The sequence below is a fragment of the Felis catus genome, chromosome B3, assembly GCF_018350175.1.
Source record: "Felis catus isolate Fca126 chromosome B3, F.catus_Fca126_mat1.0, whole genome shotgun sequence".
NCBI lineage: Eukaryota > Metazoa > Chordata > Mammalia > Carnivora > Felidae > Felis > Felis catus.
The window spans coordinates 7,439,006-7,454,382 of record NC_058373.1 but is presented as its reverse complement, the minus strand read 5'-3'; the positions used below and the strand labels follow the sequence as shown (position 1 = coordinate 7,454,382).

The window sequence follows — 15,377 nt, the reverse complement described above, 5'->3', positions numbered from 1 at the left end:
GCGTTGCACCTGCACGTAAGCCTGAAGGTGTCTGGACTTCCAGTCAAGGGCTCTGTTTTATACACCCAAGTGAAAGCCTTCCAAGAATGAAGAGGGCACAGGGACAAGAAGTACCACCAGTACCATAACTCAGCCAGCTCTGCTATGCTGCTCCCATAGTTTGTCCCCCTCTGACTATTCCTATGATAAAACACATGACAGATGCACTTGCTTTCGGCCCCATTCAACAGAAACAGGACAGGCTTGGTAAAGGAATGAGGACAGCAACTCTGGACCACAGACCCGGGGAGCTCTACCCTTGAGCAAAGAGCCCCCCTCCAGTTCAGTTCCCTTCTCATGGACCTAGAGGATTCCCCAGTTCAGGGTAAACGAAGTCATAAATCATAATCCTCCTCCCCTCTGCCCTGGACCTGGGAGGAGAGAATGGAAATGAGTAGACCCTTCTCACATGCCCTTTCCTGTTTACGTTTGGATCTCACCAGGCAGGCCAGCAGAGTTCTGTCCACCCCATGTGCGAGGCTCTTCCTGAACACCACCCGGCTCTCACTTAAGAGCACAGCTGAGCCACCAGCAACTGCGATGATGCTACAGAGAGGAAAACGGGGAGCCCAGGACCTGGGAGCCTCTCTGGGGAGCTGTTGACAGCTTACTGGGCCCCCAGAGCTCCCTAGGCTCTGGCCATGGTGCTGAATCCCCAGGGACAGGAACAAGGAGGCTGAGAGCTGCATAAGCAAAAGTAATGGTAGTGAGGTATCAGTTTCCCTGCAGAGAAAAAACAATTTTTCAACATTCCTTTGGGGAAAGCTGGGCTCCTAACCACCTCCAGAGACGTGAACCAGCCTTTGCACCATGATACAACAGAAAGAACATGAATTCTGGAGCAGAAATTTACAGATATGAATCTGTAACTTTAGTTGTGTGACTCTGGGCAAGTTACATAACCTCTCTGAGCCCCAGAGTCCTCATTTATAAAACAGGAAGAATGTCACTTATTCGAACAGGATTACTGTTGGAGGAGTGCTTAGCAGGGAGCTTAACACAATAAATATTTCTTCTCTTTTTTGTCTCAGCTTTGTTCCCTGCTTGCTTGCAAATGTACATGCACACACACACACAATCTAGTTTTCTCCTTCCTCCTATAAAATACTGCACACATTCCTTCAAAAACAAATTTAAGACCCATGTCCTTCCCCAGCATCCCTGGAATACGAGAACATCTCTGTCTGGTATGGTCAGCACCTATCAGCAAAAGTTAACATATCAGCATCTCTGGTTTAAGAAGCTCACTTTATCTTCCCAACTAGACTGAACAATCCAGTCCCACCCGAACCAAATCCCGCTTTAGAATCTCCATCCCTTCCCACCCCCCAGGCCACAGCACCGGCCATGGGGAGACGTTTCCACAGCACCTTTCACCTGTATTTAACAAGGCTCATCGTAGCATTATGCATACCATCACCTAATATAGACCATGAATCTAACAATATTTGAATGTTTTAGGCTATTTTTGAGTTAGTTTCTGTCAATAACCCAACTACCATAAAATTACCAGGAAAATCAGTGTTGGTATGCATTTCCCATGTGGCAGGAAAGTAACCAAAAGAAAAAAAAAAATCAAGGTGGCGATGGGTCTATGGAAAGTCTCAGAGCAGCATCAAAACTCTGAGGTCCAAAAACCAGGTAAGTCTCCTCCCAGGTGTCAGCAATTACTTAGGGAACAGCCCAGTATAGTGGAAAAGACAAGGCACTGGGAGTCTGAGACCAGGATCCTGGTTCCTACCTCCCTACTTCTAGCTATGTGGCCTTGGGTGACTCACTCTCTTCATTTCCTCAATGATAAGACAGATGAGAGTAATTGCTATTTCACCTTAATACTGCATGTTAAATAAGGTGGTACTTCTGAGAGTGGTTTCTAAAGCACTACAGCCATGTTGGGGATGAGCACATTGCTCAGGGAACTGGTCATCAGTCACAAGAGGAAACAGGTCCGTGGCACTCTTGTAATACCACACCACACACTGACCACCCTCACTCTCTGTCTCCCTGCGGGCCCCCAGATACATCCACTCATTTCACAAGTGTACAGGAAGACCTAATAGGTGCCAAGCATCTTCAGGGCACATCAACGGAAGCGTGAGTATGGTACAACAAACATTACAAACTCCATGAAAGTCTCGTATGATCTAGAGAGATACAAAGGGAAAAGACCTAACATCTGTAAGGAACTCGCTATGTGTCAGGGATCCAAATGCATTCTCTCATCCAAGTCCCAAAACACAAGCCTGCGAGGGGGATGACTTTATCGCCAGAGGAAGAACCAGCTCGGAGAGATTACGTGTCTTGACCAAGGTCATGCAGCTGCTCAGCGGTCTGGCTGGGGACAGAGCCCAGTTCTGACGGACTCCAGTATCCGTGCCCCAAAACACGTTATGCCTCTTCTCAGCGCTTAACCAGAATAAGGGAGGGGAGGAAGGAGGGCAAGAAAATCCTAGGAGGGCCCCATGCCTATGAAATCACCTAATAAATGCTGTTGATGGTCTTTGAAAAGACCAACACGGGCTCTCAAGTACGCCGAGTCATGGCCGTCGAGTGAGGCTTTCCGGAGATTCCTGAGGTCCAAGCAGAGACGGACACCAGTGAGAGAAACAAGGGGGGATAGAAGAAGGGAAGGATGGGAGAAGAGGGAAAGAGCAAAAAGAGAGAAAGCTGCTGGGGATCAGGCCTGGGGAATGCAATTATTAATATTCTAAATGGAGTTCTGACTGCTTAAGCTTTATTTAAGAACATGCCCAACTGTATAATTACAAGGCCTTAATTTGTTTTCTTTTCCGCACAATAAATAAGGAGCACACGGTTGATCTTTGCAAACACCGCCCTTGCTGGCATCAGCAGAGGCTCTTGATTGCAGACGGACAGCTGGCACGCAGAGGGGCAGCCCCACTGCCACCTGGAGGGGTGAGCTGCCTGCCCCCCGAGGCACAGCTGGGCACACCAGATGTGGGGAAGGACAAGAAGACCAAGGTTCCCTTTTATTTCAGGAGAATGGTACTGGGTGGGTGAGTAGTGACGCCATCCCCCTGGACTCCCCCGTGGAGCAGGCACTGCTGGGGGCACCTAATTCTCAGTGGCCCTGACACAACACAGAAATGGGCTCACTGCGCCTCAGGGGAGGAAGCTGTTCAGTCTCTCACAGGCAGAAGCCCACTTGCTATTTGATGGCCCTGGGCATCAGACCTGCCAATGAGAAAAGGGAAACTAAGGATCCTGGGGGGGCGGGTACCTTTTTGTACTGCCTCCTTAAGGACCACAGGGCAAGATGGGGACGGTGGTCAAGCTGTCAGCCTGACTCCAGGTTCAGTGGGGGCTGCAGCACCCAGTTCCCTCCACCCAGAATAGTCCCCACCCAATACCCCACCACCCAACCCCTCACCAAGCTTCTTCCAGCTGCTGACTCCCACCCCACCTCCCAGGTTTCAGACTGTCTATCACCATCCCAGAGGGCCTTCCCTGCTCACCCAAAGATGCGACACCTCCCTTTGTTAAGCAATCCCCGGGAGACCTTAGTCCCCATCACACTGTAGAGTAACTCCCTCCACCCTCTGCCTCTCTCTCCTGCCCCTGGCCCACCCACTGAAGCCAGAGACCTAAATGTAATTCATCTTTGCAGCTTTGCCTGGGATATACTAGGACCTCAACAGATGTTTCTGATGGGAATTAATGAATTCACATCTCAGGAAAATGCCACATGACCCCAAGGGCCACTATGAATAAACTTCACGAGACTCTAAGACACAAGGTTGGTCAGGGACAGCATGTGGCTGAGCCCCACTCTGGGGGACCCAATTCCCTTCTGATCCAGAACAGTCACAATGGCTGGATTACCTAGAAGCCCACCCGGGAAAGGGCAGAGGACGACAGCAAGTCCCAAGAGACAAAGGGGTTAACCCCGGGAAGAGACTTCTACAAATCCATCAAGAAAAAAACCAGGGAAAAAAAGACACGAGACTGCTGGCCTGCTAAGGAATGAAAAGGGACGAGAATTAATGATGACTCCAAAATAGCCACGAGACTAATCTCATTTTCTAAATCTGTCCTTAACAAGAAAAATGGAGAAAAGAGATGTGGACAAATGGAAAGTAATGAAGCCTTAGGGGAGGGGAAAAAGGGAAAGAAAATCTACTAAGAAAAACCAAGGCTGGAAAACATGGGCACATGGTCTAATCCCCAAGGCTAGGAGACACGGAGGCCACAGTGTTTACTCAGCATCAGACTGAGCTTTGAGAAAGCTGACAAGGTTACAAGAAAACCCTTAAAGCTCAGTCCAGTGCATCCTAGAGAATGGAGATACCTGAAATGAAAAAGCTCTATGCCGCACACAGGGTTTCGATGAAAAGAATCACACATCACAAACACTCTGGCTGGCAAGGTACGCAGCCACACTGTCTGGGTCACGTTGGGTCCGCCCTAGGTGGATCAGAATGTTGTCCATAAAACAAAGTGAACAGAAAGAAATTATCAGGGAGGACATCCTTAATCCCAGGACCACAGGGAGGCTGCAAGAGAAACACAAATGGACAAGAGGAAAGAAACTCAATTTAGGAAGCTGGCTACCTGCCTCCCTAGGGAACAAGATGCAAATTCTTTCCAGGGCTCCAGAAAGGCAATCACCCAGAGACTGAGGGTGTGACTTGACTAGAAATCAGAAGCAGCACATAAATACGTGGAGGCTAAGAAATTCCAGGTTGGAAATCCTGAGCTTGGTGAATTCTAGGATACAAAACACACTTGGGTTCTATGGAAGCAAGAAGGACCCGTCTGAAAGAGGCACAACAAAAGCTCTGTCTGGTGTCACCAGATGTTGTAGAGGCTGGGCTATGGGAAGAAGACCCCGGCAGATCTACAGAAATGACACCACTCGGTGGCGCAAGGCGGTGTCAGGTGCTGAAGCTGCACACACCCCAGCACAAAACCACGAGCTGTTGAGGCAGGGACCTTAGAGCTCATCTAACCTGGTCCATACCCTTCCACTTTTTTGTAGTGGGCTCCACCACCTGCAAATAGTCTTTCCTGGGGCTGGGGCCAAAGACAGCCAGGGCGGGGGCCATGCAAAGCAGCCTTGTCCGAAAACAGACAAGTTGAAAGCCTCCTTCTCCTGCCTCCATACATCATAAGTGTGGGTTTATCTCCACCTTTTCCATCACCAGGCTCCATTCTCTCTACTGAACACCCACCCCGTGTGATGCTCTGCTAACGGCTCCCTGAGGGCCAGCCGGGCATCACCCACCCACCTAGACCCTGCTGGCAGCCGGGTGAAAACGAGGACTTGGTTTCAGACACCCCCTTAGTATTCTCCCACGGTCCTTCTTCCAAAGCATCCCTGATCCTGAGAAGTGCCACTCTGAAGCTTACTGCCTGACCATCCTTCCCAGCCGGGTTCCAGAAAACGGACTCCTGCCCAGGCTGGACCTCGGGTGGCCACAGACAATTCCCTTTTAATAAAAGGGAAGGCTCTAGAGTCCCAGAGGCAGCCCACCCAGGGTTGGCTTGTCCCTGCCACTTAGTAGCTGTGTCAACTTAGGCAAGTCACTTAACTCTGTGCCTCAAATTCCCCATCTGCAAAACGGAGACATCAATGCCCACTTGCCATAAAGTGATGTGGGAAGTGCACAGAAAGCCGGGCACATAGTGAGTGCTGCACAGAAAGCTGGGCATACAGTGAGTGCTTCACTGATGTTAAGTCCATGGGACTCACTGCATCGGAGTGCCTGCCCTGCGGGGAGGTAGGGAGAGGGGAAGGACTGCAGCTTTTCCCCTGGCCCTGCCCCTTGACGATCCCAGATTTCCCAAAATGCTGAGGCCAGGCCTGGGCCATCTACAACACTGCTTCATTTTACAGACGTAGAAATGGACTGGACAGGTTAAGCGGCTCACCTAAGGTCACAGAACAATGCAGAAAAAGAGGAAAGTTCAAGGAGCATCACCCAGCTGACAGCCAAATGGTACCTCTCAAAATGACAGCCATCCAGGTATCAAACGGCTCCCCACACCCGCGTGAGCCCAAACTTCAGCATCTTCTTCCCTCCTGCCCACAAAGCAGACATACCAGCAGACACACGGTGCTGCCTCATAATGATCTGGGAAAATCCTCCTCCAGTGACAAACGGTTCCGTTTCCACACCCTGTTCCCTTGGAATTCTTTCAGAGCTGACCTGCTGGCCAGACCCCACAGCCTGGAACCATGAACATGTGTCTCAATAGCTCCGGGAGGAATTTCAAGTGGGAAAAGGGCCGCTCTCACACCATGGAGAGCGGCAGCCCCTGTGTCATAAGTGCCCACGCCCATCCATCCAAGCCCACACCTCCTCCAAAGCCCAACCCCACTGTCACCTGCTCCACGAGCCTCCTAGCCACTCTAGCCCACCTCTGATCGACAGTCATACTTAAGAGTCTAAGCCAGCGGCCCCTCCGCTGCCTTGGATTGGAAGACTGGAAAAGGTCAACTTTGTGCAGAGTGTCAAAGGCGTGAGTGGTATCATGAGTAACACACAACCTCTATAAAGAACCACCACTGGGGTGCCTGGGTGGCTCAGTTAAGCATCCAACTTCAGCTCCGGTCATGATCTCACGGCTCGTGGGTTCGAGCCCCGCGTTGGGCTCTGTGCTGACAGCTCGGAGCCTGGAGCCTGATTTCAGGTTCTGTTGTCTCCCTCTCTCTGTGCCCCTCCCGTTCGTGCTCTCTCTCTCAAAAATAAACGTTAAAAAAAATTTGTTTAAGCCACCATTGGCTCACAATTTACTTCTTCGCGAAGGTTCAAAGCCATCGCTGCAACAGCATCCGCCTCCCTTGTGCTCTGAGACCCCTTCCTGAGGGAGACAGAAAGGAAGAGAATGACAGCTAAGCACGGAGAGGGTCCCAGTACGTGCCTGCCCATGCACGGGTTACGGCCATCGTTATCCCTGGTTTATCTGTTTCTTTTCTTACTACAGCCAATGTTTAGTTCTTTCTCATACTGCATGTCCACAGAAGGTCAGCTGTGGCTTTGTCCCCCCATCAGCTTCCCAGCGAGACTCAGGATAATGGAGCAGCCTCTGTCTGAATGTAACATCCTGTGTCCCGTGACAAAGGGCAAAGAGACAGGAAAGCCCCACACAGGCTCCAAAAGCTTCTGCTGGAGAGAGGCATGGGACACACACACACACACACACACACACACACACACACACACGCACGTGCATTGTTTTTATTGATATATAATTCACGTACCATATAGTTCACCCACTTAACCGTACGATTCGATATTTTCTGGTACGTTCACATGGTTGCGCAACCACTTTGAGGACATTTTTCATCACCCCCAAAAAAGAAATTCCATACCATACCCAGTCTATTCCTAACCTATCTTAACTACAGTGAAGACCGTAAGTTATGAAAGTGTTCCTTTATGCCCAGGAGGATATGGCATAATATAAACCTCATTTGTCACATCTAGAATAGTAGTTTTAGGCACCCTGGGGCACCTGAGTGGCTCAGTCGGTTAAGCGGCCGACTTCGGCTCAGGTCATGATCTCACGGTTCGTGAGTTTGAGCCCCACGTCAGGCTCTGTGCTGACAGCTCAGAGCCTGGAGCCTGCTTCAGATTCTGTGTCTCCCTCTCTCTCTCTACCCCTCCCCCACTTGCACTCTGTCTCTCTGTCTCTCTCTCAAAAATAAATATTAAAAAAAGAATTTCAAATGGCTGTGACCTGCTAGGTATAAACCACACATCCCAACCACCACACGCCTGTCTCTAGGACATCCTCGGACAGGTTCTTAACTCAGGTCCACAGGAAGGCTATAAATCCCCCCAAATGCGTACAAAATGGTGTGCTGGGGCAGAGGGGGAGAACTTTTTCTGAGGAGAAATTGTACAGCTTTAACCATATTCTCCAAATATGCCAAGGCCTATGCCAAGGCCTCATATTCCCCCAAATACCTGGTAAGCTCTGTAAGGACGGGAACCATGTCTTGTGCATGATAAATCCCCTAGAGCATCAGCACTTAGAAGGGGAGGAACACAGGAGAGCCTTAATACATAGTTCTCTACGTATTTATTTGGCTGCATACTGAGATTGTGACTGTCACAGTGTAACCTCAGGAATCACAGCAACAACAGCTGACATATACCGCTTCTTATTATGGGTCACATATTCATCTCAGTACTTCGTACGCATTAATCCATGTAATCTTGCTAACATAACAACCCTCTTACCCCCCGTATTTCAAACGAGGAGATTCAGGCACAGACTGATTCAGATTATGTTAAGTGACTTGCCCAAGATGTACAGATATATGGAACAGAGCTGGAAGTCAAGCTCGGGCAGTGTGGTGCGAGAGCACCTCTTAGCTACTCATCCAAAGAACCAAACTGGCTGATGGGATTTCGTGCGAGGCATCAGCTCGAGCACCAGGTTCGAGGGGGCTTCTGAGCAGACAGAGCTGTAGGAGCAGAAATCTCAAAGAGAGAAGTTGCCTTCACTGTACGTTTTCATGTGACACTTCAGCAGAGTGGTGTTGTGATGGGATTATGTCCTATTTGCACATTTTATAGCAGTGTTATGGTAGAGGTGTTTTGTGCACATTATTTGCCCTGTATAGCCTTTCTTTTTTTTTTTTTTTAAATTTTTTTTTCAACGTTTATTTATTTTTGGGACAGAGAGAGACAGAGCATGAACGGGGGAGGGGCAGAGAAAGAGGGAGACACAGAATCGGAAACAGGCTCCAGGCTCCGAGCCATCAGCCCGGAGCCTGACGCGGGGCTCGAACTCACGGACCGCGAGATCGTGACCTGGCTGAAGTCGGACGCTTAACCGACTACGCCACCCAGGCGCCCCAGTATAGCCTTTCTTTTTAACACAGCTTCAATGTTCTCCACCATACACAGAGTGTGAGGAGGTCTGGCTAGAGAGGACCCGAAAACGGTCAACAGGACGATACGGTGGAAAGAATGTCACGCTGCTAATACCAAGACCTGTGTTCTAGTCCTGGCTCAGTTCCTACCCATAGATCTTGGTCAGAATTCTTCTCTACTATAGAAGAAATCCACCCTCTCGTTCACAGAATGATCAAGTCAGACTAGCCAACAAATGGCTATGTCCAACAAAGAGCTACGGGCCACTTGCTATGGGACAGGTGTTATTCTAGGTACTGGAGCTACAGCAGAGAACACAAAGTCCTTGCTCCATGGAAACTGACATTCTTGCAGGGGACATGGGGTATAAACAATTTAACAGATAAATGAAAGAGATATTTCCACACAGTCGAAAGTAACAAGGGCCAGGGAAACCGTTAAGCCACAGGTTGTAACTGGGTGACAGGTGCATGAAGAGAAGAAAGGCCACGGAAACTGGGTGGTCAGAGAGGCTGGGCGAAGCAAGGGGCATCAGAGAGAATGATGACAAGGAGCCAACCATGCACAGATCTGGGGCCAGTGGATCAGCAAGGACAAAAACTCCAAGGGGAGGAACGAACATGGCACATTCAGGGAACTGAAAGAGAGTTAGTTCATAAGGCTGCAGCAGAGGGACGCCTAGGTGGCTCAGTTGGTGAAGTGTCGGCCCGGGTCATATCTAGAGATTCCTGAGCTGAAGTCACGCATCAGGCTCTCTGCTGGCAGCGCAGAGCCCACTTCAGATCCTCTGGTCCCCTCTGTCTGCCCCTCCCCACGCCCGCGCAGGTGCTCTCTCTCTCTCTCAAAAATAAATATTTGAAAAAACTGAATTAAAATAAAATAAAATGGGCTGCAGCAGAGAGCAAGGGAGGAAAGTGCCAGGGAAGCAGACAAAGAGAGGAAACCAAAACAGCCCGAATCCTGTGGCCATGGTAAGGGGTTTAGCTTTTATTCTAAGTAACATGGGAAGTAATTGGAGGGCTTTAAGCCGTGGAATGACACAACTGGATTTTTGTATTTAAAATATCACTCTGGCAACGGTACTAGAAACGAAATGTAAGGAACAAAAAGTAAGAAAACCAGTTAGGAAGCTGTTGCCAGAGAGCCTGGACCAAGATGGTATATGGTGGGTAACCGGTGGAAGGATAGAAGAAAGCAGGCGAAGGGAAGAGAAGAAGCAAAATGACTCAGGAGATTCTCGTGTGAGTGATCTAGCGGGTGGTACTGCTTACAAAAACAGGAACCACCAAGGGAAACAGGTTTGGAGGGAGGAGGTGGACCGAAACCAACAATTCTGTTTTCGCCAAGTTAAGTGTGACCCAAATCTTAGCCACTCAAGGGGAGATGTCAAGCAGGAGATTTAACAAAAGTGGTTTAACATATGAAAGAAATCTAAAGGGCGGAGATGAAGGGCGCCCGGTGGCTCAGCCAGTTGAGCATCTGACTCTAGATTTCAGCTCAGGTCATGACCTCTTGGTTCATGAATTCGAGCCCATGCTGCGCAGACAGCTCGGGATGCACTCCCCCCACCTCTCGCTTTTTTTTTTCCTCTCTTCAAAATAAATAAACTTAAAAAAATAAAAAGCAGGGATGAGAGCAGAGACAGGAATATAAATTTGGGAGGTTAGCTCTAGAGCCCTTTCTGCTTTAATTACCTGTGATTATGGAGAATCAGAAACCAATGATCAGGGAAGAAGTCATTAATAACAGCAAAAACATATACTAAGTCTTTCATAAAGCACCATGTTAAGCACTTTCTAAGCATCATCTTATTGAAGGCTCAGGACAATCCCATGAAGTAGGAATTCTTACAATCCCTTCAAAACTCACGGAAATTCAGCAGCTTGCCTAAGTAAGGCATAGAAGCTTACTACGTAAGACGTGAAGGATCCAGATTTGAACCCCTGGCCCTTCTCTCTCTAAAACCCATGCTGTTAGCTACACAGTGCTCAATGGCTAAGTCCTCCATGTGGAACAGAGGAGGTAGGGCGCATGTGGGAGAAGCAGTAAGGGGACAAGAGTACCACTCGCCAATCCCTTTGGGACCTGGAGGAAAGTCCGTGCAGAGGGAAGAGGCAGGCAGGAAGGCAAAAGTCTACTGATAAAGTATCTACACATTGTCTCGTATCCCAGAATGGGGGGTTACTTCAAGGAGAAAAAGCATTGAGTGATTTACAATACATAATGAATCAATCTCACCACGTTTCCACCCCAATAACCTCGAGAGAAATGTACTGCCTTCTCAGTCAAGTTCTGAAATGGCAGGGACTCGGCCGATTCCTCTTTCCTACCCGCCCAGGGCCACTGACTTTCTCTCCTTGGGAACACAATACAGTTGACACAATCATGCTCCCATCAGGACATTCTCCCCCTCGTCGCCCCATCACACTCCCACACAGGTCAGCTCAGGGCTGGCTCACTCAGCTGAAGATCAAGCGTGCGTCTGCTTACGACAGAGAGGAACAACTTAATGGGGTATCCAGAGCTTTGTGAGCAAAAGCAAGAAACGGAACACCAGAGAAACCCGACCACAACAACTCGAAGGGATTAAATAAATTCTTTTGGCTTGCTGGAATCTCACATTGCATATTCTTGGAAATGAAGGAGCCACAGGCTAATCCTAAGAAGTCTTTTATAATAGAGATATTCAGGTTGTAACATAACTGTCGTTACAGGATTTGACCTGAATAGGAAAAGAAACCAAACAGAACTTTCTCAACAGAGGTCTTGGAGGATGGATGGTGATAAACCCCCAGGAGAAACAGCAGCTCTCTCTTATAAAACTTTAAAGACTCCCGCCCCTCTCATAAGGAGTTCTTGCTGGAGAACCACAGGGAGAGACACAAACATGCCTGGTCTGCAGAACAATACACCGACTTCAGAGGCTTGGGGATCAGAGTCCAGGTCCTGGCTGTTCCGCTAACTACTGTGTGATCTTGGGAGAAGTCAGTTACGATTTCTGTGCCTCAGTGTTCCCATCTATCAAATGGGGATAGAGGAACCCTAACTTAGGGTTACCAAGAGGAACACGGTCGTATTTGCAAAAAGCACCAGGTATAGTCCTTGGCACAGGGTCAGTTCTCAGTCAATACCAGCCTTTCCTTCTTCTCTCCTGACACTAGCTTTTTTATGAAATTTTCTGACCACCTTAAGAAGAAAAAAAAAAGGGGCGCCTGGGTGGCGCAGTCGGTTGAGCTTCCGACTTCAGCCAGGTCACGATCTCGCGGTCCGGGAGTTCGAGCCCCGCGTCGGGCTCTGGGCTGATGGCTCGGAGCCTGGAGCCTGTTTCCGATTCTGTGTCTCCCTCTCTCTCTCTGCCCCTCCCCCGTTCATGCTCTGTCTCTCTCTGTCCCAAAAATAAATAAACGTTGAAAAAAAAAAATTTAAAAAAAAAAAAAAAGAAGAAAAAAAATTTTTAATTTCTTCCGTGAAAAATATTGCCCCTTCTGGCCCATGGGGTATAACGGAAAGATTCCTGGAAAGAAAATCAGAGGACTTCACGGTAGTTCGGCTTCCACTCACACGTGAGACCCTCTCTAGCCCTGCCTCCTGGGCTGCCTACCACCCTCCCCCAGCCAGCATGGGAATGAGAGTTCAAGGAGATAATGTGGGAAAGCACTTCGAGAACTCTGAAGTGCTCCACAGATGGAAGAAAATAGCACCATTTTAGTGCAGTTCAGAGACAGACGTCTACATTATTCGGCTTATGGGGACCCCAGACTGCAAAGATCCGGCCGATGTGAGCCACGCCAGAGAAAACAAACCCCCAAAAAGGAAGAGATGAGCCAGCTGCAGAAACGGGGCTGGGAAACTCGGCCAATAATCCAAGTTCACTAGTGCGGGTGGATGTGGATGTGGATGTGGTCTCCAATCGGATGGAAACCAAGGGTAAGCTCATCAGCCGAATCGTTTGGGTCCTTTCTGAAACTAACATCATCAGAGAGGGGTGTTCAGGGAGTCTAGGGCAGGGGGACTAAACGGAAAGAACAGAGAATCTTTCCGGGGTCATTCATCAGTATTCAAGGAAGAAAGACACGAGAGATTGCAGAGGGGAGTATCCCAGGCTCCAGACAGATGGACTGCACTGCAGGATATATGACTTTTCCAGAACAAAGTCGCGGTCAGAATCATCAAGGCCACTTGGTCCCCCCTCTTTGGTTCTATTATCACCACCATGAGTAACAGTAATTATTATCACTATTAACGACTGCGGTTTCTGAACCCTGACCATTTATTGGTCACTGCGCTAAGTGCTGCGTGTGCCTCCTTAACCTCATCTTCCCCACATCCCATCCGCAAAGTGTGCCCATTTTACAGATGAGCAAATAGCTATTCCAATTATCCACTTGGAAGATCTTTATCCTTACGAATCCTTAATCCAGGAGCTAAGAAAAGGATCTAAGGGTCAAGGACACGCCAGTGTCTCAGAAAGGCTCTCCCTGGGTGTAGATGAATCACAATTTCCTTTTCTCAGGCTCAATAAAGGACAGAGAAAAACCTGAAGCAGTCAAGAAAAGGTGGTCAGTCACTCATAAACCTTGAAGTAGGACACAAGAGTCCTCCTCTCCAGCCTCCTTCGTGACACACAACTTGGCCTCAACATCATTGGTTCATTTTTCTGCCCTGAGGAAGAAGCAGACCCTGAGTGATGAACAGCAGCTTAGAAGAGGGGGGGGGGAGGCAGAGCCAATCAGGACAATTTAGATAACTTGACATCAGTACAGAGGGTGATGATTTCACTTCCTGCTTCTTATTCCGTACAGAGGAGACAAGAAAAGACTTCTCAGCCATCACCTAAAAAAAAAAAAAGAAAAAGAAAAAGAAAAAAAGAAAAAAGCCGCCAAGCCAGGGCTCGGCAATTAGTGTTGGAGTAAGTGATCATCTTGTGATTGCTCAGCTGGGGCCCAAGACTTGTAACTGCATTTAGAGTACAGAAATAGAAGATGCTGCAAGGGAGCAGAGAAACCTGGCCCGTTTGCCAGAAAAATGTCCTGAAGCTGCTGGGAAATTCACTCACTTGGGATCAGGGGGTGTGTCCTCATTAAGTGGGAAAAGTTAACCAATAAGCCCATCGATGAAGTCCACCTCCTTCACTCCTCTGTGGAGTGTCCACTGTAGCTTCCTCTCGACAGGTGCTAAATCTCTCATACCAAGCTAAGCATCCCAACTGGCCTCTGATGTACAGCCAGGCCCAAATTGGGGGTAGATTGATTGTAGCCCATCCTTCTTGCCAACAGCAAGCACTTTGGCAAAAGCTGCCCGATGCTACCAGGAGAAAACAGGGCCCAAGGTCATGGGCAGGCTCCCAGTTATCAACAGAACCACTCCAACCAGACCCGTTCTGCCCACCAAACCTTGGGACTCTTACAAGCCCCACAAGCCTGTCACGGCCACCACCCAACAGACCCCAGATCATCCCCAAGGAGACCATGGGTCACACCTTTCTTGCAGGATCTCAAGGGTAAGTCAAAGGAATGTTCCAGTACATTGCACTTCAGAGATGCACCCCTGCTCCCATTTCTGGGGCCCAAAGAAAACTGAGGGATCCCAAAGCCCCCTCGATTTTCCTGAGAGCTGCAGGTAACCCAATGCCTTAGAAGTCTCTAGGGCATAAGCACCCGGCCTCTGTCCTCTCCCATGTTGACAGCTTCCCTCCCCCAAGTGTGACTACCACAAACTGGTACTCCATGTGCCATATTCTGCGCATGGAGATGTTCTGTTTGGCCCGTGGGGTAGAGGGGTTTTGTCTTCAGTTGCCAGCATTTAAAACTTGAGTGGTTTCGCTGGACCTCCAGCTCTTTTTGAAAAAACAGTAAGTCTGGCAACGCGAGGCCCCCACCCCCACGCAACAGCAGCATCAGCTGGCTGCCCCTTCAGAGGGGACATGTGGTCCCCAGCTTCCACCGTCCCCACGTGACCTGCCATGGGCGGTTAACTTTGTGAACTTTGAACGAGTTAGCATGAAAAGCAAGACTTCTCGGAGGTCAAAAGCTTCTTCCCCTGGGATATTTTACATTGAAATTCAAATCCCCAATAAAATAAACACCTGGAGCATCTGGTCCAAGGCCCTCCTCTGGTTCCAGCTACGCCTCCAGCTGCAAAGAACACACATGAGGAGAATCTCACCACAGACGCTAGACTAGGATAAGGGGCAACTGCTAAATGGGACATTTGGAAAGGAGGTCTCGTCCCCCACAGCTAATACGTCAGGGCCTGAGCAAGGGCCTTGCAGCATGCCAGTTCCAGATGGAGAAAAGAAAGGTGAGCATCAAGCAAGGGTGGCCATAACTGGTCGCTGTGTGTGTGTGTGTGTGTGTGTGTGTGTGTGTTCACCGATTACTTACTATGTGCTTGAGAAAGCACACAGAGGAACAGAGGGTGAGGCCAGGACCCCCAAAGGGAACCACCCCTACCACCACAATCCTCCATGGTCTCTTCTTTTTCCCTTCC

The 15,377-nt window shown here is 49.0% G+C and overlaps 1 protein-coding gene across 10 annotated transcripts in view; it reads right to left on the bottom strand.

Annotated features, from left to right (window-relative positions):
• NTRK3 (neurotrophic receptor tyrosine kinase 3) overlaps window positions 1-15,377 on the bottom strand; it is a 397,694-nt gene that overhangs the window by 305,016 nt on the left and 77,301 nt on the right. The gene's annotated exons all lie outside the window — the stretch shown is intronic.